Here is a 26,212-nt window from a genome sequence, read left to right as displayed (position 1 = left end):
ATTTTTAAATTGGAAATATTAAACTAAGGGATGGCAGATCTTCAGTTTAGAGGAGTCCAAGGGGCAATGAGTTCACAAATCTCCTGGGAGGAAAATGTAATGAGATCTTAGGAGATGGCGATGGACATAAAGAACAGTTAGCCTTTTGCTGCATCCGGGGAGATAGGATATTAAAAAGAAAAGATGGTTAAATGTGAGAAGTAATTGGGACAAACATTCCCAATAACTTTTTTTTATTGTGTGCAATTCCAGCATATCGTGTACCATTAGTTTTCGACGTAGTGTTTGGTGATTCACTAGTTGCATGTGGCATCCAGCGCTCAGCACAACACTGTCCTCCTTCACACCCATCACCTGGTTACACATCCCCTCCCCCCCTTCTGTAACCCTTAGTTAGGTTGGTTTCCAGAGTCCAGAGTTTCTCATGGTTGTTCTCCCTTTCTGACTTTTTCTTACTCAGTTTTCCCTCTCTTCCCCTATGGTCCTTTGTACTATTCCTTATGTTCCACATATGAGTGAAATCATATGATAATTGTCTTTCTCTGCTTGATTTATTTCACTTAGAATAATAACTTCCAGTTCTATCCATGTTGATGCAAATGGTAGGTACTCATCCTTTTGATGACTGAGTAATATTCCACCTATATGCAAACCACATCTTTATCCATTCATCTGTTGAAGGACATCTCAGCTCCTTCTACAGTTTGGCTATTGTGGACATTGTTGGTCTGAACATTGGGGCACATGTGCCCCTTCTTTTCACTACATCTTATCTTCATTACATCTAGTAGTGTAATTCCTGGGTCGTAGGGTAGCTCAATTTTTAACATCTTGAGGAACCTTCATACTGTTTTCCAGAGTGGCTGTACCAACTTGTAATCCCACCAAAGTATAAGAGGGCTCCCCTTTCTCCACATCCTTGCCAACATTTGTTGTTTCCTATCTTGTTAAATTTTGTCATTCTAACTGGTGTAAGGTGATATCTCACCGTGGTTTTGATTTGTATTTCCCTGGTGGCTAATGATGTTGAGCATTTTTTCATATTTCTGTTAGCCATTTGTATGTCTTCTTTGGAGAAGTGTATAATCATGTTTTCTGTCCATTTATTGACTAGAGTATTTGTTTTTCCGGTGTTGACTTTGAGAAGTTCTTTATAGATCCTGGATACCAACCCTTTATCTGTAATGTCATTTGCAAATAGCTTTCGAGTTTCCAGCTAGGAGTATGGGTATTGGCATTTTGCTTTTGAAGGGTTTCAACAGTATAGAATAAACATGTGTTTTAGATAACAGTTACCAAAAGAAACCATCTCTGAAAAAAGTGAATGAGACCCATCCCTTAAAACATGCTCTTTGATTTGCTCCCAACTATTAAGGAATTATTAAGTAATTAGTTCTGAAGCCTTTTCACGTGTACATTGTCTAGTGTGAATAGACCACATTAGAGACAACCAATAAAATGTTTCCACTAGATAGTAGTTTTATGGCTTTTAATTATCAGATAGACACACCAACTTGCTTTCTTATTTTCCTAAACTTTTAGAGAGGTGTTTATTATCAGTATAAACTGAACATTTGTTCTGCTTAAATTTTCAATTCACAAGGACTACTTCTGTCCTTAACTAAAACCTGGTAACTGACATTATGCCCATGTTCCTAGCATACATGTTACTATATTGTAGTAGTATTATCAGTATTATTTGGGAATTAAACTCTGCCATAATGACTTCTTTTCACTGCACCCATTTGGTTTAGTTACACTTGACTGCTACTCCAATACCTATAGCCTCAGAAATTTCACAAAAGCATATGACTCTTGGGGGCAAGGGAGCACTGAGAAAAATAAAATTGAGAACCCAAAGGAAGTTTACTTGAGTCACAGAGGAATGCTGTCTTGGAATATATGAATTTACCAGGTTGTTTTAGTACCAGAATGCTTAAAGCTCTTCATGCTCAATGAACTCTAATCTTATTAAACTTTAACTTTTCTAATGATGATAGTAGCTTTAGCCATCTTATTAAAGATACTAATATTAATGCAGCCAATTACAAGACAAGATCACACAAAAACATTTTATATTGTCTGAACTTTGATTCCACTATAACTAAAACTGAAGGTATGTGGAGACAGAGAAGAGAGAGTGACATGTCAGCCTTGGTCAACCTCTGGTTATTTTTCGTTTGCTTTATTTATTTTGTTCTGAGGTCTTTGAAAGGGATAAGTATACTAACATAAAGTATGGTACCTCTAAATGACTCGGGTAGATCCCTTCTGAATCCTTATTTTTCATATATATTTTAGCAAAAGTCCAATACTCATAGTCCAATGAGTATTGCTTATAAGCAGGATGAGCAGGAAATACTAATTTTGGAAAAAATGGAGAATGTGAGGTAAATTGAACAGTTCTCATGAATTAGTGCTTTTCTGTAGCAACAACAGAATTAGTTTATAGTGAATATATAATCATTTTCATCCAGATGGTTTTGTCATCACTTGTAATTTTTAGAGCTTTTAGAATCTTTCCCTTGGGTTCTGTGAAATACTTCTACAATACTTGGTAACATGTGTCATCACATCACTTTTATTTATGACTGTGAATTTCCCCATCACAACTAGTTCCTCTTTGTGAAAAAAGAAGAAAATGTAAAGGTGATGGTAATAAAAACCATGAAGACGTTTATTTTGTGTAACTCTGATGTGCAACACATAAATTCATCTTGTCAGGAGCAGAAATATATTTTTGTCCAATTTTGAAGCAATATATTTTTTTGAGGAACCTGGCAGGCATGTCTAAATATGTTCCAGAGAGCTGTCAGTAGTGATAGTATGAGGGAAAAAACTGTAAATAAAGTGATAATTACTTTCAAAGATTTGTAGACATTTATGTTCCTTTCATAGTAGTTTAATGATTAAACACTTTAAAGTGTAGAGGATATTGATGCTATATGGTCATTCAAAATCATTCTAAATAAAACAACAACAACAAGGAAAATGGTCAGCATAGCCTGGGATGGATTCAAGATTTGAAAAATAAAGCATTTAAAAAAAAAAATCTGAAACCATGACAACTTAGATGCATAGAACTTACTTACGAGAGAAATCTATAAAATTTTAGGAAACTGTTGGACTTTTAAGGCCAGTGGCTATAAATCCACTATCACTTTCATTTCAATAAATATCTGTGGTACTTTTGAACATCATTTGCTAGAGTATTGGCTACACTTTTTAGCATGATGCATTTAACAAAATTATTTCTGTCCTCTGAAATACCAGAAAATGCTTGGGAAAATTTTAAATCCAAGTATGAGAGATTAAAAAAAAATCGGTGTCATAAAAAATATTGGAAACAAGAGGTAGATAAAAACACTACAAAGGGGCTTATAAACATTGAATTTTACCCAAAGACTGCAGCGGCATCAGGACAGCAGATGGCAAAGTGCTAACAGCACAGGAAGACATCCAAAACCACTGGAAAGTATAACTCAAGAAGCTGTATGAGGTACCAAGGGACTCTGTCGACAGTACCCAAGTGTGAGGCAATCATCTGCACAACCATGGAGTAATCGTCACCTTTGCTGGCGAGAAGGAAACTGCGGAAAACAAGTGCAAACTGGGAAAGGCACGTGGTACAAAGTTAGAGATGGACTCATGAACGAGGTGGCAACTGTGCACTTATGTCCTTCATAAAACCTGTCAGCGGGCAAACAGGAAACAAGGGGCCGGCCGAGGACCAGCACGGATGCATCTGCATAAGACGTCCCTACCCAGCTCCACGTGAGAGAGAGAAGAGCTACTTACCATCCTTGTTCCCTTGCGGAAATGTTAGGCTGCCTACATGGAAAGGCAGCCTGGGGGTCAGAGAAGAATAAATTGAGAGAGAGACAGAGAGAGAGAGAGGGAGGGAATATTTCTGTTTTATCTGATGAGATAACCCAATCAGACCTGCTACTTGGATTTCACTGATTACCAAGGCCACTGAGTGTAAACGGAAAGGGTTTACAATGATTTAGAAAGATAACTTGATTGGCAAAGTGTGGGTAATCACATTTCTACACTCTGAATACACTGGATACATATCTAATAGTGATCCAGTATGTATGAAGAATAAATACCTTGCATTATTATGAATTTGATTAATATCTGAAGCCCCAAGCTTAAAAAAAAAAAAAAAAAAGTATAGATATGGCTTGAACGAGTTTTGAAAAGATCCAGACTTCTCATTTTCATTTTCAACGGATGAAACCCAAATTCTATTATGACATTTTGCCTTGGACATTGCAATGCCCTCGACCTGTGGTATTCTCAGTAGGTGTAATGTGTGTTTAAAGATGAAATACAGAGGGAATTCTATTTCCCGTCGCCAGCATCCTCTTTCAGTGTTTCTTATTTTGTTACATTTCTGAGCTGAAACCGTAGGAGGAATATTCCGCTTCTTGTCACCTTTTTCTTGTACGTTCAAATTGTTACCCAGTCTTGCTGATTCTAACCAAGAAAAACCTCTTGAATGTATCCTGAACTCTCCCCTTTAACTCTCGCCTAGCTAAGCTTTGAGCTGCTTCTGGTCTTCCTCGACCCCAACCACTTCCTCGCCCACAGGCTACTCTCCTCTTTCTGGAGTCCTTCTCAAAAGCGTTTGGCCCTCCCCCTTCCCCCTTCTTGAAAGTTACCTTCCACTTACGCCAAAGATTTTTCTTTTTATTTATTTTATTTATTTATTTATTTTATTTTTTATTCCTTTTACTTCAACAGTTAGTGGTTCTCATTCTTTTAGTCCTTTATCAGTTTTTAGATATGCGTGTTCTGTGTGGTTCTGTTCCCAACCTGGGAATTAGCAGGTTGCTTCCTACTCAGTGTGTCCACGGTCCTCTGCCCTGCTCTCGCCGGCTCGCTGACCTGCTGGCCTGCTCTGCACCACCCAGGCTCCCTGGCAGCGGCCCCTTCCCTCTATTCACTGCCAGGCAGGGCGGGTCCTGCACTGGTTTCTGCGGCCTTAGCACTACTCCCTGCTCACGTGAAACCCTCCAACTTTCAGGACTGCAACAGGAAGAGCTTAGCAGTACTGTGACTCAGCCAGTGCCCTGACATTTCCTGCCTGTTACCTTCACATCAAACTGTCTTCAGGTTTATGGGATTGAGACAGTGTGAGATTGACAACACTCTGAGTAACACGCAACTATTGATTCTTTATCCTTTGTCTCACATTTGCATCTCATTACATGTATCTTTAACATTCTTGATTTTTAGCTATACCTTCCCTGAATTTTTAACAACATTTCTAACTACTACCTCTGTATCTTCACCTACGTGTGCCATAGACATTTTAAATGCAATGTTTTATTTTTATTTGGTGTAAATATTGTATTTGACAGAGAGAGAGAGAGAAGCAGGTTGAGTTGCGGGGAGGGGCAGAGAGAGAGAGGGAGAAGCAGGTTCCCTATCGAGTAAGGAGCCTAAAGCTGGGCTCTTTCCCAGGCCCCTGGGATCATGACCTAAATCAAAGGCTATTTTTTATTTTTATTTTTCTTAAAGCTTTTGTTTATTTGTCAGAGACAACATGAGCAAAAGCAGGGAGAGCAGCAGCAGAGGGAGAAGCAACCTCCCCACTGAGCACTGGGGCCTGCAATCCGAACCCTGGGATCATGACCCCAGCCGAAGGGAGCCACTTCACTAACCAAGGCACCCGGGCATCCCACCAAATGCAGTTTAAATGCGCATTTCTTTAAGAGGGCCTGGGTGGCTCAGTCAGGTAAGCTTTTGCCTCTTAATTTCCGCTCAGGTCCTGATCTCAAGGGTCCTGAGGTCAGCCCGGCTTCTGGTTCTGTGTTTCAGCAGAGTCTGCTTGTCCCTCCCCCTCTGCTCCCTTGCCCTCTCTCTCAAATAAGCAAGTGAATAAACTCTTAGAAAAAAATAAATGCTTGTTTCTTCAAACTCACACCTTCTCCTACCTTTGCATCTTTCTCAGTAACACGACCTGATAGAGCGGGAGCCTGTGCATAGTTCTAAGTCCTCTGTTGCCCTCCCCCTGCGATCAAATTTCTTTTCCATCCCTAAAGACTTGCTAACTCATTACACTGTTTTTATTAAATGCTGGTACAAAAGAATGTTTTATATGTATGTAAATGTGTATAAAATACATTATATATATCTACATATATAGATATATATGGAAAATGATAAACACCACTCTTTTAACCTGGAAAAAAAATTGTCGACTCTCCCTACCTAATCTCATTCTCTTTCCCCTCAGAAATAGCCACTCTCCTAATATTTGTATTTATCAATTGGAGAAATCTAATAGTTTTTTAAAATTGATTATATTTTATATTTATAGTTGTGTCTTTTCTAAATAGCTTAGTCCTTTTATTTATTTTTTTTCTCACAATATCTATTTGTTTAAATCTTACTGGATATATTTTTATTGTACATTTCATAGGGGCTGATTCCAATATCTGAAGTCTTTGCAAGTTCTGCTCTTTATTGTATATGGGATAATTTTATTTGTTGTTTTCTGATAATTTACCTAAAACTTGCTGAAATTTACCAGTAAAAATGCTCTGAGGCCTGCTTTAAGGTTAGTTTCTTGTACAGAGGATTTGCATTGACCTCTGTCACACGTCTGTGCGGAAGGAATCATTTTAACTGCCCATTTGGCTTGGGTTCTTTCACAACATGAGCTGGTATGATTTCAGACAGCACACCTATGTAAGGTCAGCTCTGGGTTCAATTATATGGGGAGATTTTTTTTTTCTATTTTTGTAATCCATGAACTGTGGAGGTGGTGGGGATGGATTTATATATAATTTATCTTTGTTTTCGATGCTCAGGTTCATATGCTTGGTAGTTCCCAAACTAGGCAGGTCTCCACCCTTAGGTGGTTTTCTGACTTTCTTGAGCTTTCGCCTTTGTTTTCCTTGACTTAAAAAAAAAAAAAATCGTAAAATGCTTAAGTTCAATCTGCATGTCAAATGCTTTGAAATCAGTGACCTGCTTATCTCTTTAGCTTCCCTCTTTTATATACTCATTTTACTCTTAGACTACTTATTCAAATATACACACACAAATTACATATGAAATATATATATATTTACTCTAAATGTTTTATTTAAGAAAATAAGTTATTTTAACATGAACATCAATCTATTTAAAAATAATAGTTTCATATCCTTAATATATTTTAAATATCTTCTGTTTTCTGTTTAATATTGGCCTTGATTATACTTCATCTGGAGTATATATTTTTTTAAAGATTTTATCCATTTAATCGAGAGAGAGATTGTGCGTGTGTGTGCACGTGAGAGAGAGAGAGAGAGAGGCAGGGGTCCCAAGCAGGATGGAAGGGTAGAGGGAAAAGAGACCCTCTGCTGAGCAGGAGCTGAAGGCAGGACTGGACCCAGGAGGCTGGGATCGTGACGGAAGCCGAAGACTTAACTGACTGAGCCACCAGGCGTCCGTTCATCGAGACTTACTGAAATGTAATTAATCATGTGGATATCAGAGTGATCTTTCTGTATTCTGGTTATTTTTACAGTCTTTGCCTATCTTAGTCCCAATTATGTTCTGTGATCCAGCATAGCATCTGTTACATAAGCACCCAAGGAAAATACTGAGTAAACGTAGTGAAGGTTTGACTGACTCACAATTTTAATTCACTCTGTAGTTTCCTTTTCCTTTGTGCATAAACCTCAAGCCCCTTATCCTCCTATACAAAGCCCTTCCTAATTTGCCTGCTTAGCCTCAGCAAACAACAGTCCTGTCTTCACTCATGACTATTCCTTTAGTTTCCTCATCTATAAATGAGACCTGCAATAAGACAAAAGTTTGTAACAGAGTTTGGGGTGGGAAGGAATATACAAACTTCTGCACAACTGTGATTGTCTCCTTCTGACATTTTAAAACTATTCTTGCTGCAGTGGTATTTTAACATTAAGTTGATTATTTCATGTGTAAACCTGGTGACTCACAGACCTGTACCCCTGGGGCTAATAATACATTATATATTTATTTAAAAAAATATAAATAAATAAATAAATAATAAAGAATTGATCATTTCACATCTCTCATCTTCCCATTACATGAGAATAAAGCTGAAGATTTCTTAAATGGCTTTTAAGGACTTAAGTTCTCTAGCAGCAACCCCCCCCCGCCCCCACGCCTTCAAACCTCTCTTCATGCAGTTTTCTCTTGGAGGTCAGTATTTCCATCATACTGAATTTCTTTCATTTTTTGCTTTTTCATGCTTCCTGTTATGTTAGGGCTTCTACAGATTTTGTCTGAAAGATATAATGCCTCTTCCCCTTACTAACTTACTGGCCTGCTGTCTCAGTCTTCCATAACTAAATACCGCAGATTGGATTACTTAAACAATAAACATTTATTTCTCACAGTTCCGGAGACTAGGTAGTGCAAGTTCAAGGTGCCAGCAGATTCCAGGTCAGATGAAAGCTGTCCTGCAGGTTTGAAGATAAAGATCTTCTCATTATGTCCTCACAAGGTAGAGATTAAGAGATTATTTCTCTCTTGTCTCCACAAAGGCTTTAATCCCATTCATGAGGATTTCCATTTTATCACCTAATTATCTCCCAAAGGTCTTACCTCCAAGTACTCCTATTTGGTACTTCAAGCATGGCTTTTGGGAGGGCACAGACATCAATCCCCCTCTGCCTGGATTTTCACAAAATTACTAATTGTTTACAGGTATTAACATTGCACTGGACAGATTTAACAGACATTGAAGCTTCTTGCAATGTTTAGTTAAAAGGAGTTATCTGTTTGTAAAATTACATGTGTGGGATTATTTGATTAACATAATTCTTCCTCACAGATTATAAATTTCACTAGGAACGTTTGTATCTGTTTGTTCACCAGCGCCTAACAGAGACCCTGGGATATTACATGAGTTAATTAATGCCCGCTATAGAATGTCCATATTTGCTTTGCTTCATAGAGTGGGTCCAGAAGATTAACCAGATTCATAAAGGAGTATATTAGCCAAAAAAATTCAAGGACTATGGGACTTGGTGCTCCAAGTTTTCCTCAGAATCTAAAGTCTTACAATTTTCTTATAGTTCATGCATAATCAGGATATTTGCTATCAAATGATGCTTGTGATATTGCTGTTTATTATGTTGGGGGAGAGCAGGAGCCGTACAAAGAGGACTGAGTCTGTGCAGTCACCTCTAAATAAAACCTTTAAATATGCCAGGTATAGTAATGTATTATTGTCATATAGGGATAAAAACTTAGAACGTTGTATAATTTTCCTTTCGGTTGATGTTTTCTACTCTAAATGGAAAAATTCAGTACAAGCAGACTGATTCATAGTCATATTGGCGTATAAGCTGGAAGGCTACTAGACACTTCCCTAAGGAAAAAAGTAATGTTAAGAATATAATTATTTTAAACATCTGCCCACCACATCCATATTAGTAATAAAAGCACAATTTTGGGGGGTGCCTGGTGGCTTAGTGAAGTATCCAACTCTTGATTTCAGCTTAGCTAATGATCTCCTCTCCTCTATGACTCTGCTCTGGGTGTGGAGCCAGTTTAAGATCCTCTCTCTCCTTCTCTCTCTCCTTCTCTCCCTTTCCCTCCCCCTCCCCCCCAAGCCAAACCAAACCAAACCAAACCAAAACAAAACAATTTTTGTGTGATGTTTCTAAATATTAAACATAGGCTAATAGTAACCATTACTGTCATCAGTAATTAGGTCAAAATTAGTTTGTTAGTGAAAAAGGTACTTGGTGACTGGAAGAAAGCATTCATGAGTAGGTCCGAGATATTTAAGGTTCATTTCAGTGTAATTGTGGGGTTTTTCTTTGCCTTTCACTACTTGGCATGAAGGCAAAAGAAAGAATAACTTTAACAAGAACAAGAGGATCTTATACAAAAACAAGAAACTGTAAATAATTTCTTCCTTTTTAACAACATAAGTAATATGTCCATGAAAAACACATTTTTTTTAAAGATTTTATTTATTTATTTGACCGAGAGAAATCACAAGTAGGCAGAGAGGCAGAGAGAGAGTGGGAAGCAGGCTCCCTGCTGAGCAGAGGGCCCGATGCAGGACTCGACCCCAGGACCCCAAGATCATGACCTGAGCCGAAGGCAGCGGCTCAACCCACTGAGCCACCCAGGCGCCCCATGAAAAACACATTTTGAGGGTGCCTGGATGGCTCAGTGGGTTAAGCCACTGCCTTCAGCTCAGGTCATGATCTCAGGGTTCTGGGATCGAGTCCCGCATCATCAGGCTCTCTGCTCAGCGGGGAGCCTGCTTCCCTCTCTCTCTCTGCCTGTCTCTCTGCCTACTTGTGATCCCTCTCTGTCTAATAAATAAATAAAATCTTTAAAAAAAAACACATTTTAACAAACTAGTGTGAAAAATCTCTCTTATTTTTTTTTCTCATTTTATATTTTTAGCTAAAATATGTGGACATTCTGATAGATAAAAGACCAAAGTCACAAGATAATTTTGATAGAAATGTAACTTTCAAGACTAGGTAAAATCAGAGAAAAATATGACAGTGACAAGACATGTTTCAAAAGTAGTGAATTTAAAGTCTAGTGCCTTCCTTCCAATAGGCAGTGTTTGCAGGTGCTGGTGTTAGCACTGAGTTTTGTTCTTGGTTATAACCAGTTGGTCAGAAAATAGGAAAATGTAACACTTACCAGCCACGGACACTAAAAAGGGTCAACAGGGCAGTTGCTAATACTTTTGGTGGGTTGACCACTGACAACCTTTATAATTATCTGGGGGGGAAACATATATAATACTATCTGCCTCTTATAAAGGTGAAAACAACCCAAATATCCTCTAAAACATTTGAATGAACTTTGGTTGCTATCATACTAATTATGGATGTATTGATTGTATGCATAATCTTATGACTGGTGGCTAATTAGTTTATAGTATTTAAATTTAGATTTTAATACTTTTAATAAAGTTATTTACTTAATGGAAAACAAGAAAACTATCTAAATATAAAATTATTATTTCTTCTTTGGTTTAATTAAACATGTCTAGCTGCTCAAATCATGAAATTTTTACTAAGTATCTATTTCTTGTAGGCATCATACCCTAACTGAAGATTTAAAAAGAAAATGAGAAAATAAATAGAGCTCTGAGCATTGGCATTATGAGCCCAATGTGATAAATGACAACAAATCTCTATTTATTCTCAATCCGCATTCAAAGCATTTCAGTTGAAATGGGAAGGGGGAAATATTTGCCTGCTAGTCAAGTGGGATATGCTTCCTGGTTTTTAAATAAAACAATGCTTTGTCTTTAAAAAGGCAAGACGATAGCTTTGAATAAGGCGAGGCATTTATTCATTCACAACGTACTGTATGAAATTTGAATTTTTTTCTCTCGATAAGGCAATACTGTAAGTTGGAGTTTTAGTGACGATTATACTATTTTGTTACTGTAATCTAAGAGCATTTGCAATGTAGCAATATGGTAATTTTATTCCCCATCTACAGTTTCCACTTCCACTTAAAAACACAAACATAAAAAATAGAATTAAATTTATGAGTACAGGAATAACAATACTAACTTTTACTTTCAGAGGGTTTTAGTTTATGAATTCCTCTCATCAAGGTTATTTTTATTTTATTTATTTTTTTGGGTGAAATTAAAAAAAAATCTTTTTGAAGTGGCGGGGGGGGTGGGAGGTTGGGGTACCAGGTGGTGGGTATTATAGAGGGCACAGCTTGCATGGAGCACTGGGTGTGGTGAAAAAATAATGAATAATGTTTTTCTGAAAATAAATAAATTGGAAAAAAAATCTTTTGGCATAATATGAAACAGACTGGACTAAAATCCCTTCTTTGTCTCACACTGATACTTATTTTGAATCCCTTTTCTCCTGTGTATTTCCAGTTCTACCTACTATTACACTTTTAACTATTTTGGAAAGTCTTTTTATGTTGTTTCTAATATCTAAACATTTTACATACAGGTACTAGTCAGCACTCCTTATTTTCCTTTGATTAGGTAGCAATAGCTTATATATTTACATGCACAATCATTTCCCTTCCTTCCTGTTTGGTTCTGTTGGTCCTATATGAGCATCCAAAGGACAGCTAAGAACAGATAAGACTTTAGGAAAAATAGGCTGTTTTCTTCCTATAAATACAATATTTAAATATAGTTTCAATTTTCAAGTTGTTTTCTTAAATGGATATATTACTCTTCTCTCCATTTAGGTACTACTTTCATGCAATGAAGAAGCATAACATTACTCTGATAGGTTTGGATTTTTCTTAAAAAAAAAAAAGAAAAAAATTCTGATTTTTGTTTGTTTGCCCTGCATTTTCTGCCTGGATGGTCATGTCAATGTGAATTACTTTCAGTTATATTTTTTACTATACAAAGGTAATAGTATCTCTAATATAAACCATATATATAATTATCAATTTTGTTTTATTTAAAGATTTTATTTATTTATTTGACAGACAGAGATCACAATTAGGCAGAGAGGCAGGCAGAGAGAAGGTGAAGCAGGCTTCCTGCTGAGCAGACAGCCCGACTGGGACTCGATCCCAGGACCCTGACCATGACCTGAGCCTAAGGCAGAGGCTTAACCCACTGAGCCAGCCACCGAGGCACCCAGTAATTATCAATTTTAAAAAGATGTCAGTTGAGTAGGTCTTCCTTCATTTTGGATGTTCCAAATTTCTATCTATCACTTTGTTTACTTGAAGAACTTCTTTTGGCATTTAAAAAAAAAAAAAAAAAAGTCACATGCCCTTAATGTTCCTTCATTCATTTCTGAATATATTTTTGTTAAATAAAGAATTCTAAGAGGACAGTCATTTTCTTTTCATTTGAAACTTTCATTTGGCCTCTCGTCATTTCTGATGAGCAATTCACATTAATTTAAATAATTATTCTCTCTATAGTATGTGTCTGAAGGCAGTTTTTTTTTTTTTAAGATTTTATTTATTTATTTGACAGACAGAGATCACAAGTAGGCAGAGAGGCAGGAAGAGAGAGAGAGGAGGAAGCAGGCTCCCTGCTGAACAGAGGGACTGATGTGGGGCTCGATCCCAGGACCCCGAGATCATGACCCGAGCTGAAGGCAGAGGCTTATTAACCCACTGAGCCATCCAGGCACCCCTGAAGGCAGTTTTATTTGATTTATATATTTAAGCTTCATTACACTTCTGAGATAATATTTATATCTCATTAAATTTGGACAGTTATCACTATATTCTCAAATATTTTCCTGCACCAATCATGTTTTCCTAACCTTCTGATACTCCGAGGACATGAATATTGAACTTTCAATATTTCCCTGGGATCACTGAGGTTCTGTTCCTTTAATTTTATTTTTTTTCCCTGTTGTTCAGAAAGAGAAGTTTCTATTGATCAATCTTCCAAGTTCTCTGATTTTTTTCTTCTTTCATCTCTCTATTCTTCTACTGAACCATTCTTTCATTCCAATTTACTTTTATTTCTTTTATTATGTTTTCAGTTCTAGAATTTCCATTTGGTTGTTCTTTCTGACTTCTGATTCTTTGCTGAGAACATCTATCATTTCATTCTTTACCAGGTTGTGTCCTTACTTCTTGGACCATGGTAATTATAACTGTTTTATAAACTTTGTTTGATAATCCAAACATTTGGGTCATTTGATATTGGTGTCTGGTTGTTGTTGTTGTTTTTTTTTTTTTTTTTTTTTTTTACATTTTCCATTAGAGATATTTAGATTTTTCCTTGTTCAGTGTATGTCAGGTATCTTGGATACCTTGGATTGTATCATGTGTATTCTGATTACTATGTGATGAGACTAGGGGTCTGTAGGATCTTCTAGGAAGTGTTTATATAATTTTGTTTCGTTCAGAAGGCAATCCACCTGGTAGGATTTACACTTGAAGTTCCGGTCTGGATTCTGTGGACACAAGAGCTACTCTGGGCAGTGGTAGACACCATAATTCAGTTCTCAAAATCTTTGATATACTTATTCCAGCCATTTTCATGTACATGCAGCTTGGAGATGTACTGCAATATCATATGATGATTACACGGGTTCCTGTCTCCGTCTCTATCCCCTTTGATGTTTTTTTCTCCACTTTCAGATTTCCGAGGGTGTCCGTTTCTGCTATTCTGGCCAAACTGTCAGGACTGTAGCCACTTCTCTCATATACTTCCTGCAACTTGTAATACTTCTTATAAAGGAGCACACAAAAAAGCACACACATAGCTAGTGCAGCCTCTACTCAACACAGAGTAAAGAGAATTTAAAAAACAAACCAAGGGGAGCCTGGGTGGCTCAGTGGGTTAAGCCTCTGCCTTTGGCTCAGGTCATGGTCTCAGGTCCTGGGATCGAGCCCCACATCGGGCTCTCTGCTCAGCGGGGAGCCTGCTTCCCTCTCTCTCTCTCTCTCTGCCTGTTTCTCTGCCTACGTGTGATCTCTTGTCTGTCAAATAAATAAATAATTTTTTTTTTAAGATTTTATTTATTTGACAGAGAACACAAGTAGCAGAGAGGAGGGCAGAGAGAGAGAGAGAGAGAGAGAGAAGCAGGCTCTGCACTGAGCAGAGAGCCCGATGCGGGGCTCGATTTCAGGGTCTTGGGATTATGACCTGGGCCGAAGGCAGAGGCTTTAACCCGCTGAGCCACCCAGACGCCCCAATAAATAAAATCTTTAAACAAACAAACAAACTCCTCTGTGGGGTCTGCCTTTGAGAGATACTAAGATACAACATCGTCTAATCAGAAAATGGTGTTATTAATCGGATCTCTGTGAAAAAAATATTGTCCCATGTTTTCTGTGACACACAATTCAAAAGGAGGGAATAATAGTACAACTGTGAAAAATAAAACCAAGAAATTTTCTAAAATAAGAAGAAAAATAAGATTGTCTTCGTGAAGCTAGGATATATGAGTATTTAAAAATATACAAAAACTCTAACCATAAAACGGAAGAAGATAGTACTTCATTAAAAATAAGACCTTCTGATTAAAAAAAAACACATAGACTTAAAGGACAGGCCATTTGGAAAGAACACATCTGTAATGCATATGTATATAATAAAAAACAGGTACCTAAAATGTACAATAAATTCCTGGAAATGAAAATGAAACCAGTAAGACAACCAAATATGAAAAAGTGATTGAAGGACTTTTCAAGCACTCCACGAATGAGAAAATCCAAATGACCCAATGAAAAGGTGCCCAAAGCTGTTGTCACCATGGAAATGCAAATTCACACCATAAAAAGATAAAAGCTACATTCATACCAGAAAAACTAAAATTAAAACAACTGACAATTCAAGGATTGATGAGAATATAGAAACACTGGGTCCTTCGTTGCTGTTGGTAAGAGGCTAAATTTATTATAATTACTTGAAAATATTTCAGGCATTTTCTATTAAAGCTAAATGTATTTATCCAATGATCCAGCCGTTCCACTCTTGGGTATATATGTAACAGAGATGAGTGCTATGCCTACAGAAACATAGATAAAAATGTCGTAGCAGCTCTATTCATAATGGGGGAAGAAACTGGAAACAGCACAAACGGTCGTCTGCCGCACAACAGTCTAGTAGGTAGTTGTAGCAACAGTGGTTCTAATTTGTTCCTGACATCATGAGGTCCTTGAATGCACAGACCCCAGGCTGGCTTTGGCTGGTATGGTAATGGGAGACAGCAAACATGGCTTATGCAGTGGCTCAAAAGTGCTTCAACATTGGGGCTTGCTCTCTCCTTTTATTCTCTGCAATCCTTGTTTCATTACGTGGTAAAGCTTGAGGTGATTTTTTGGACAGTTAGTATGAATGGTATGTCCCAGTTTCCAATTTTTAATTTATTTGTCTTTATTTATTTATTTTTAAGATTTTATTTATTTATTTGACAGCAAGAGGGGTGCCTGGGTGGCTCAGTGGGTTAAGCCTCTGCCTTCGGCTGAGGTCATGATCTCAGGGCCCTGGGGTCAAGTCCCATATCGGGCTCTCTGCTCAGTGGGGAGCCTGCTTTCCCCTCTATCTTTGTCTGCTGCTCTGCCTACTTGTGATCTTTCTCTCTGTCAAATAAATAAATAAATAAAATCTTTAAAAAAAATAAAAATATTTATTTGACAGCAGGAGAGGGAACTCAAAGAGTGGGAGTAGGAGAGGGAGAAGCAGGCTTCTTGCTGAGCATGGAACCCAATACAGGGCTCGGTATCAAGACCCTGGGATCATGACCTGAGCCGAAGGCAGACACTTGGTGCCTGAGCCATCCAGGTGCCCCTTAAATTTTTTAATACACTCCATTCAAATACCCCTCTTTTTTGCCTTGATTTGTAACCCTTGAACTGGATTCCAGCAACATTCCTCAGCTGGTGCAAACGTAGGTCTTGTCAGTAAAGGCGCTGTGTGTATCCTGCAAGAGGAAAATGGGTCTTTTTAATTCTGGTGCTTTTTTTCTGTCCTTGTGATTGTTTACCATGGCTGGGTCACGACCAGGTGACTTCTGTGCCGGTCGTGCAGTAGTGTCGAGATAGAGACGCGGTGATAGAAGTCTTGTGGTGAGTGACAGTATCATGGTAACAGGCAGCGCCTTGCAAGTCCACACCCACCGCTCCCTCCCACTACCCTGCACCTCCAGTGAGTGGTGTCTTCTGTTGCCAGCCCCAGACTGCTGCCTTTCACGTGTTTCCTGCCCTCCAGTGGGCCATCGCCGTTCCAGCTCCAATGGGATCTTATGCTGAGGCAGAGTTACTCTGTGATGATGACATACCATGCGGATGAAAGCAACTGCAAGACAGAAAGAAAGAAAACTTGTGTGCAGAGCTGGACATGTTCTGTATCTGAATATGAATGTTCAGTGAATAAATAGGAGCGTACAAAAAGTTCATCCAGCTCTGCACTTAAGTTTATGTACTGTACTGTATGTAAATTATGTTTTAATGAAAGAATATGTGTGTAGATGGTCGGAGAGGCAGACAGGCAGGCAGACAGGCAGGCATCTGCACAAATCGTCAATTATAGTTCTTGTCATGATACCGAATGCAAAACTACATTTTGTTTCTTTTAATCTGTTTCAGCATCTCAGCTTTTCTTTCTCTCTCTTGACCGTGATATTTTGAAATATGTAGAGTAATTTGTAGTGTTTCTCAATTTGAGGTTGCCCGTTGCTTTCCCATAAACAAATTCAATTTATGCATTTTGGGCAGGAATACCACTTAGCAAAATATATTTTGGTGGGTTAAAGTAAATTTGGGGGACATAGCACCAACATAGACTGAAGCAGTGTTAATAAAATAAAACCTACAATTCACTCAAGAAGGTGAACCATGAGAGACTATGGACTCTGAAAAACAATCTGAGGGGTTTGAAGTGGCGGGGGGGTGGGAGGTTGGGGTACCAGGTGGTGGGTATTATAGAGGGCACGGCTTGCATGGAGCAGTAGGTGTGGTGAAAAAATAATGAATAATGTTTTTCTGAAAATAAATAAATTGGAAAAAAAATGGAAAAAAAAAGAAAAAAAAAAGAAGTCGTTTTACAAATTATAGTTTCCCGGGGCACCTGGGTGGCTCAGTAGGTTAAGCCTCTGCCTTCAGCTCAGGTCATGATCCCAGGGTCCTGGGATGGAGCCCCACATCGGGCTCTCTGCTCAGTGGGGAGCCTGCTTTCTCCCTTTCTCTCTGCCTCCCTCTCTGTCTACTTGTGATCTCTGTCTGTCAAATAAATAAAGTCTTTAAAAAAAACAAAACAAAACAAAAAAACCACAAATTATAGTTTCCTTATACGTACTTGAAGTGATAAATTGTTTTAAGATGAACACTTCACCTTTTGTTGTGACTTTTTGGCAAGAACAGTCTCAATATATCAAATATATACTGTCTCTGTGTCGCTTTTGGAACAATGGTGCAAACTCTTAAAGGATTATAATAATTCCTGGTACTTAGAATCACGGTGATTTATAAGTTGTCATTATAAAAGGCAAATGTATAAATGAAAGAAATTAATCTTGGAGAAAGCCAAGTATGTAGGGTCAGAAACTTCAACCTCCATAGTCCGTCAATGTGAAAAATAGTGTCCCGGATTACTCTGAGGCTAGGCAATGCCCAGTTAAGATTATAGATCTACTTTCTCATCATCATTTTGTACTCACAAATATTTAAAACTTAATTTTTAATATTTTTGACTCCCGATGGGAACACAGAGCCATCTCTAACAAAGCTATTTGGTACATCAAGGATGTTCACTGGGAATAAGAAAAAGTCTGCCTCTTTCTTGCTGTGTTTCAAAGTTCAAAACTAAGCTGCTTAAAATAGTTATTTTCTTCACAATTTCCATTCTAATTTTTAAGAAGTGCTTGGCTGTGGGTTTCCTCTTTCATGCATGGGGGATGGCTGGGGTCTGCTTTTAAGATGCCATCCTCTTTCCCATGTCTGGTACCGAGGTTCTTGTTGGCCTCTTGCTCTATCCCTCTGGTACCTCATCCTCCAGGGACTCACGACGTGGCTTGAATTTCTCACGGCAGGCAGGTTTCAGGATAGTCACTCTTCTGACACAGGAACTGGCTTCCTGAAACAGAAAGTAAAAGCTGCTGTGCCAGTGAAAAGCTAAGCAATGAAAAGGTGCCACCAGCCTCAAGGTCTGAGAGTAGGAAGGCAGGCAAGGTCACATTGGGAAAGACAGGCTATAACTGGAAATACTGTTGTGGCCGTCTTTGGAACATTGTTTCCTACAAGGTACATTCAGAAAAGAAACCACCGTGGGCTTTGAGGAGGAAGAGATTCCTCAGAATATTAAACACAGAATATTAAAATAAAAGCTGATATAGAAGACTCTGGAAGTTTGTTGGTCTCCAGAGACTGCACACCTCTGTGAGTTTACAGGGGAACATCTGATGATGAACATAGACTCTCTTCTGGTCAGCAATACTAGCCGTTAGGAAAGAGAACTAAACAGAAATTTGCCGTGAGTGCAAACAAACTGGAATTTGATGACACGCTGTCTTACGTGTCTCACCCACTTTAATCAAAAGATAATTTTCGGAGTATAATGGGGTGACCAATATTAACCCAGAAACACGCAATGAAGGCAATGCTAAGTTAATGCGCGGCCGGGGGTGGGGTCGCTGCCAGCCCCAACCTCCCAATACCTCCCTCGTCACAAGCACCATGTCTGTGTGTATGCCTGTACGTACAGTCTGTTCAACCACAACATGCATGTGTGCAATATGGGTTAGATAATAAAAATTTTATGATGAAGACCATGATAGCAGTATAATTGAGATTTCGGTTTATTTGCAATTTTTCCTACACAAGAGGAAACAGAATAGTAGAAAGAAAATTAGATCTTCTTGCCAGGAAAATACCTGTTCCATTAATTATTATGCTGAAACAGGAGCCCTTTTAGCTATTATCTAAAAAAAAAAAAAAAAATGTAAATATAAGTAAGCACTTGTTTCTGGGGTTGCCTTACTTAACTTGCTCCCAGGAGCTGAGAAGTGCATCCCCAGCCTTGTACAGCCAGTAGGTTTTGACATGTTGCCCTGCCTGTTCTTTCTAACTCAACACCTTCACTGACTCAGAGCTCTAAGCCCAACATTGCCTCACTATCAACCAACGCTGCTTCATTTACAGTGCTTCTAAAACACTCTATTGGTTTTGCTGCCTTGAATTTTTGCATCTTTAATATCGGCTGTGGGAGCATTCAGCCATTGTGAATTGCCTCCCTAGATGATCCAAGATGTTTCCTCCCTACCAACTATTGTTAATGTACTTTAGCAACACTGTAGCACACATTTTGGTTTCAACTTTATTTTTCACACGAATTTCAATGCAATTTTATAGAATGGGATTTTCTTTTCCAGGAGAACATGAATCATGTTAGTGCTGAAATGCATACATATGCATATACATAAATATACAAGTTGTGCATATGTGGCAATGCCATCTGGCTTTCCCCTTTCTTCCTGGGGTAATGATAGTTTAAAAAGACTAGAGAGTTTATATGGGACACAATAACTTACAGAAAAATATTCACCTTACTTGATCTTTAAGCTGTTCTGTGAATAAAGGTTTTTATAATCATCCAATTATAAAACAGCAACAACAACAAGGTTTTAAGTTTGGAAAATCAAGTAGAGGAGTTAAACTCAAATATTTCAATTCCATGGGGGAGAAGATCAATGAGAAGAGAGATTCGAATGGGGATTGTGGTGAACAGACCTTAGAACTTTTCTGTTCCTCAGTTATTACCTATTTGCTTGGAGGTATTTCATAGAAAGCCATAAATTTTTTCCAAATGTGAAATATCTCAAATTTAAGGATGTCAGTATTTTTAATATTATTAGTATAACAAAAAACATCTTTGTTGATATCTGTCTTCTGGGAAGTGAATTTTTACCTTTGGTACATATATTGATCAAAGTCCTCCTGCCAGAAGTTCATGGGCAGAAACTGCATATCAAACCCTCGAGCGTCCCACTCCACATCATTGAAACTAGACTATATGTTACTTTTAGTATTGATTTTATATTAAAATCAAACAAAAATCTTGATAAGACATTCTATAAATGCTCTATTTTATATAGCATGGCCAGATCATTCAGTCCTCTGGCTAATATAAATATTATTAAATAAGCTAGATGCATAACATTATTTTAATATACAGAAAAATATTCTATCTTTGGTAGCACTATGGATTAAAGTCATAAAATCAAAATCTTCTATTTAGATTAAATCTTAGAAATCATTTTAAGTGTGTGTTATTCCTCATCATTGTGATTATCAGTTGTACCAAAGCTCCATTTTGGACTCTGTTTGTAGGACTTTCCAGTTAATAATGTCAGTTATGTAATTTTATTTGTGAGGCTATTAAGAGCTATAATTACATTTCATCATTAAAGAAAATTATTTAAGTTGATGAAAGTAGTTATAGCATCCTCTAATTATATAAGAATTTGCATTGAGTTTCAAGCATAGAAATGTGTCGTTTTCGTTTCTAATAATCATGTGGAACTGCCTAAACATTTAATACTTTGCTGTGTTTGCTCAATTTGGTACTTCCATTTGATGCCAACTTATTCAAAGCATTTGGAGAAATAATGTGTTGATTTTCACTCATTTTACTGCTACAACAATAAGCATAATAAATGAGATTAAATAACATCAATTTTTATAATGAATTAAATATTCATTAAGATACTGAAAAGTAATTATGAGGTAGATTTATTTCTTTAAACTCCCTCTGGTCTGTATATTTAGTCAATTATTTATAGGTTGTAAATAGTAAACTATTTAGAATTAAGAATATTTTCACTGGGTACTATACTATTTTTACATTTCAGTAGAATTCTCTCACTCATAAAATTCAAATTGCTGATTAAATTCAAAATTCTGGAATATTTGTTCTCTGGAAAGAGGCAATGACCTCTCCAATACCAAATTCCTTAAGTTACCACTAAAATTAGTAGGGCCTGGCGGTAATCAAAAGCAATAAATAACTGCAGTTGTGTACCCGAACTCAGATGCGTTATCCCAGTAGAGAACACTTTAGATCCTGCTACAACGACAAGGCAGAAGTTACAATTAGAGTACAAAAGTTTAGCAGAAGATGTGAGGTTACTCCTTTTTAGATAATGTTTCAATTCAGATTATGATAATGATGAAATCGTTAATGAAATGAGGTTAACACATGTTTACCAAATGGTTTTCCAAAGAAAGATGTGTAACATATTTTGAAAAATTATCCATTGACTAAACACAGCTAAAATAATACTACTGCTTAAAGATTTAGCCTTTGAATATTGAGCATATTCAGTTATTTCGAACAGCACATTTCATTTGAAATCAGAACAAATGAGATATTAAAGTGTTAACAATAATTTAAAAAGTTAAGCCTTGTATACTTTAAAAAGCAAAGCATAGGATGGCATTGTCCATAATGGAAAAAAATTCATTCAGAGTCCCACAAGTTTTATAACCTAGATAAAAGGGTCCAAATCTTTGAAAGACAATACAGGAAAACTCAGACAAGAAATACATAATATGACTGCGCCTGTATCTATTAAAGATATTAAATCAATAATTATTAGGCTTCCAAGACAGAAAGAACCAGGCCCACATGGGTTTGCTGGTGAATTCTTGCAAACATTTATGGAAGAAATTACATCAATTTTTATAATCTCTTCCAGAAAATGGAAGGAATATATTTTTTTAATTCTTTCTGTGAGACAAGCATTATCCTGATACCAAAACCAAAGACATTATTAAAAAAGCAACCTGCAGACCAATCTCTCATGATCATAGGTACAAATTTCTAAACAAAATATTAGTAAATTAAAAACAGCAATGTTTAAAAAGTCACAGTGAAGTAATATTTACTCCAGAAATGCAAGGCTGACTTACTATTGGAAAATTAATGTAGCACATCATCCGAACAGGCCAAATCTTTAAAAATCCTATGATAATATCAGCAAATGTAGGAAAAAAAGTTGACAAAGTTCAACACTCATGAGAAAAAATTCTCAACAAACTAGGAACAGAGAAGAACTTTTCAACTTGAAAAAGAACATCTACAAAAATACCTAGAGCCAACCTCATATTTAATGACAATTAATTAGATTGATTAGTTACTTAATTAGGTTAATTGATTAATTCATGCTAAGATAAAAATCAAGGCTGTCTGCTCTCACCAGTAATACAATTTCAATATTTTACTAAAGTTCTAGCTAATGTAATAAGATGAGATAAAATTGTCTTTGCAGATGACATGATTGTCTACACAGAAAATGACAAAACGTAATCAGGAAAATATACTTCCTGGAACTAACAGGTGGTTATAACAAGGTAGAAGAGATAAAGGGTTAATATACAAAACTCAATTGCTTTCTTAGATACCGTTAATGGACACTTAGAATTTCAAATTAAGAACACTTTAATTAGCATCAAAAAATGTTTAGGTGTAGAGATCTATATGAGGAAAACTATAAAACTCTGATGAAAGAAATCCAAGAAGATCCAAAAAGTGGAGAGATATTCCATGTCCATGAACAGAAAGACTCAATATTGCTAAGATGTTGCTTCGTTCCAACTCAATGAAAATGCCATCAAGTTGTATTTTATGGATATAAACAAACTGATTCTAATGCTTATATGGAAAATCAAAAGACCTAGAATAGACACCATAGTATTGCAGGGGAGAAAAAAAACATAGAGGACTAACACTTCCTAACTTCAAAGCTTATTATAAAGCTTCAGTAAACAAGACAGCGTGATGTTGGCGAGAGCACAGATAAATCTGTTGATGGAACAGAATAGAGAAGCCAAAATACACCCACATAGATATCGTTAACTGGTCTCTGACAAACCGAACAGAGAAAAGGTAGCCTCTTCAACAAAGTGTTCTGGAACAACTAGGAATCCACATGCACAAAAATGAATCTAGACACTAACTTTATACCATTCACAAAAATCAAGTCCAAATCACAGACCTTAATGTAGACTACAAAACTCTTAGGAGATAACATAAAACAGGTGACTTTGTGTTTGATGATTTTTTTGGATACAGCTCCAAAACATGATTCATAAAAGAAAAAATATTAAATTGGACTTTATTAAAAGTACAAGCTTCTATGTAGAAAACTAATGTCAATAGAATAAAAAGCAAGTGACAGACTGGAAGAAAATGTTTTCAAAACGTGTATCTCATAAAGGACTAGTGTCCAAAATATACAAAGAAACCTTAAGTCAGCAGTAAGAGAGCAAACAAGGCAATTAAGAAGTAGACAATAAAGGTGAACAGACACCTGAGCAATGAAGATCTACAGATTGCAAATAAGCATATGAGATGACACTCAACAAGATACATTAGGAAAAAATTGAGAGTATAAACAACAATGAAATACTATACACCTGTCAGAATGGCTAAAATCCAAAATACCAACACCAAATGCTGGTAAGGATGTGAGGCAGCAGAATCTCTCATTAAGTGCTAGCAGGAATGCAAAATGGAGAAATCACTTATAAAGACAATTTCGCAGTTTCTTACACAACGAAACACGCTCTTACCTACCAAGGAATCCAACAATTTCGCTCTTCCCTGCTTACTCAAATTAAGAACTTAAGTCCATATGAAAACTTGCATACAAATGTTTATCATATCTTTATTCTTAATTGCCAAAAGTTGGAAAGGGCCAAGATAGGTGTATGGATTAATGAACTGTGACATACAATGAGATATTATTCGGCAATAAAAAAAAAAGGGCTATCAAGCCATGAAAAGACATGGGATACTTAAATACATATTGCCAACATATGGGCTTGTAAAAGACTCACACCATATGTTCCAACTATATAGGGCTCTGCAAAATGCAAACCTGTGGAGACAGTAAAACTATCAGAGGCTATAAGGGGTCTGAGGGGAGGAAAGGAGAAATGAAGAAGTTTAGCCCAGGGTGTATTTTGGGCAGTGAAACTATTCTGTATGATACTATAATGGAGAATAAATGTTATTCTGCATTTGCCAAAACGTAGAATGTACAACACAAAAAGGGAATACTAATGTTAACTGTGGACTTTAGCTAATAATAAAGTATCAGTATTGACTCATCATTTATAACAAATGTGCTACACTGATGCAAGATGTTACAATTAGGAGAATTTGTTTATGTTGAAGGGGGACGGGAAATTCATTTGGATGATGTTATTTTGCCGTGAAGTGAAATGTATTATAGCAGTTTAAAAAAGTTAAATATGAATCCATATTAAGCAAACACACACATATTTTGCTTTTATTGCAACACGTTCTTGTTAAAAATCTGTTGAAGTACTATTTGGAGTTACTTTTCTATGTTATTAAAACACACATTAACACGTCTATAAATAATTTTATGTGAATCCCAGAAGAGTTGTTCAATTTTTCTATTTAAGCTTGATTCATTACCTTCTTTATAATACTTCTTACTTAATTAAATCATTAGAAATGCTCTCGAGAGTATTTTCCCTTCTTTCATGATGACAGTATAATTGATAAACATTTCATAATTAATTTACAACACAAATGAGAATATGTAAAGAACAGTAGCATAATTATATTGTTATTACAGATTATAAACAGATTGCTACCTAGAATATCACCTTACATTTAGCATGTAGTATTTGTAAAAATATTTAATCCCCTGGGAATGTTATGATCATTCTTTTAAAGACTTTGAGGGGAGGAGCATTATTTCATGCTACATTATCAAAGGAGAAATAGAAATATTTTCATATAATTCTTACCAAAATATAAGTGTGAGAAAAAGATAAAATGTTAATTTTAATGTAAGCCTTTAACATCCATATTAAATAGCACAATTTTATTGAAATATATTTGTATTAGTTTTAGATGTACAATATGATTCAGCAATTCTATACATTTTTCAGTGTTCATCAAGGTAAATATACTCTTAATTCTCTTCCTTTATCTTTGGTACATATATTTTTTTCTTAGTCTATTTTTGCCGCTAGATGGCATAGGTCATGTTACTCAAAGTTTTAGGGGTTTTTTCTTACCGTGCCAGATAATATTAATTTAATCATAAAGATTTTTAGATTCTTGGTGTCTAGGAATCTTACAACTTTTGAGTTTCCAGGGGCATTCTTAATATTTTGTACAGAATTTTGGTCATCATCTTCAGTTTGTAATAGTATGGGGATGGAAGAAGAGTAGGCCTTCCTTCCCTACGAGATGATATGCTTTGCAGATAAATTCCAGGGGCTCCTGAAAAAGCAATCTAGATTTATCAGAAGGCCTAGATAAAAGTCAACCAACAATCTACTCTCTTCAGAATCTTCTGTTTATCCATTGTTAACGTGACTTGATGACGTTCTAAGGAGCCATAGAAAACAAAAGTCAAAATAGAATACAGAACCAATTCCATATACGATTCTCAGAATACCTTGAGTAAGCTCTATGGTTCATAGTAAAAGCTTTTGAAACAGAACCTATTTAGTGTATCAATCATAAACTTTGTCCATCTATTTGTAGATATATCTATACATATACACATTGCAAAAATATATTAAATTTAAAGAAACCTGAATATTCCTCACAAGTAAAACATACTGGTTATATAAAACTCAACAGATAATTGGCGTGGAAAGCTTGATCTCCTGTCCCAATGCTAGGACTCCTCCAGAACGAGTCAACTCCTCCATTGCACTGTTTATAGTTTTGTTATGTGAAGAAAATGCTAAATTTTGTAAAACCTCAAAATAGAAATATTTG

This window comes from Neovison vison, chromosome 3 (genome assembly GCF_020171115.1).
Source record: "Neovison vison isolate M4711 chromosome 3, ASM_NN_V1, whole genome shotgun sequence".
NCBI lineage: Eukaryota > Metazoa > Chordata > Mammalia > Carnivora > Mustelidae > Neogale > Neogale vison.
This window is presented reverse-complemented; position numbering follows the sequence as displayed.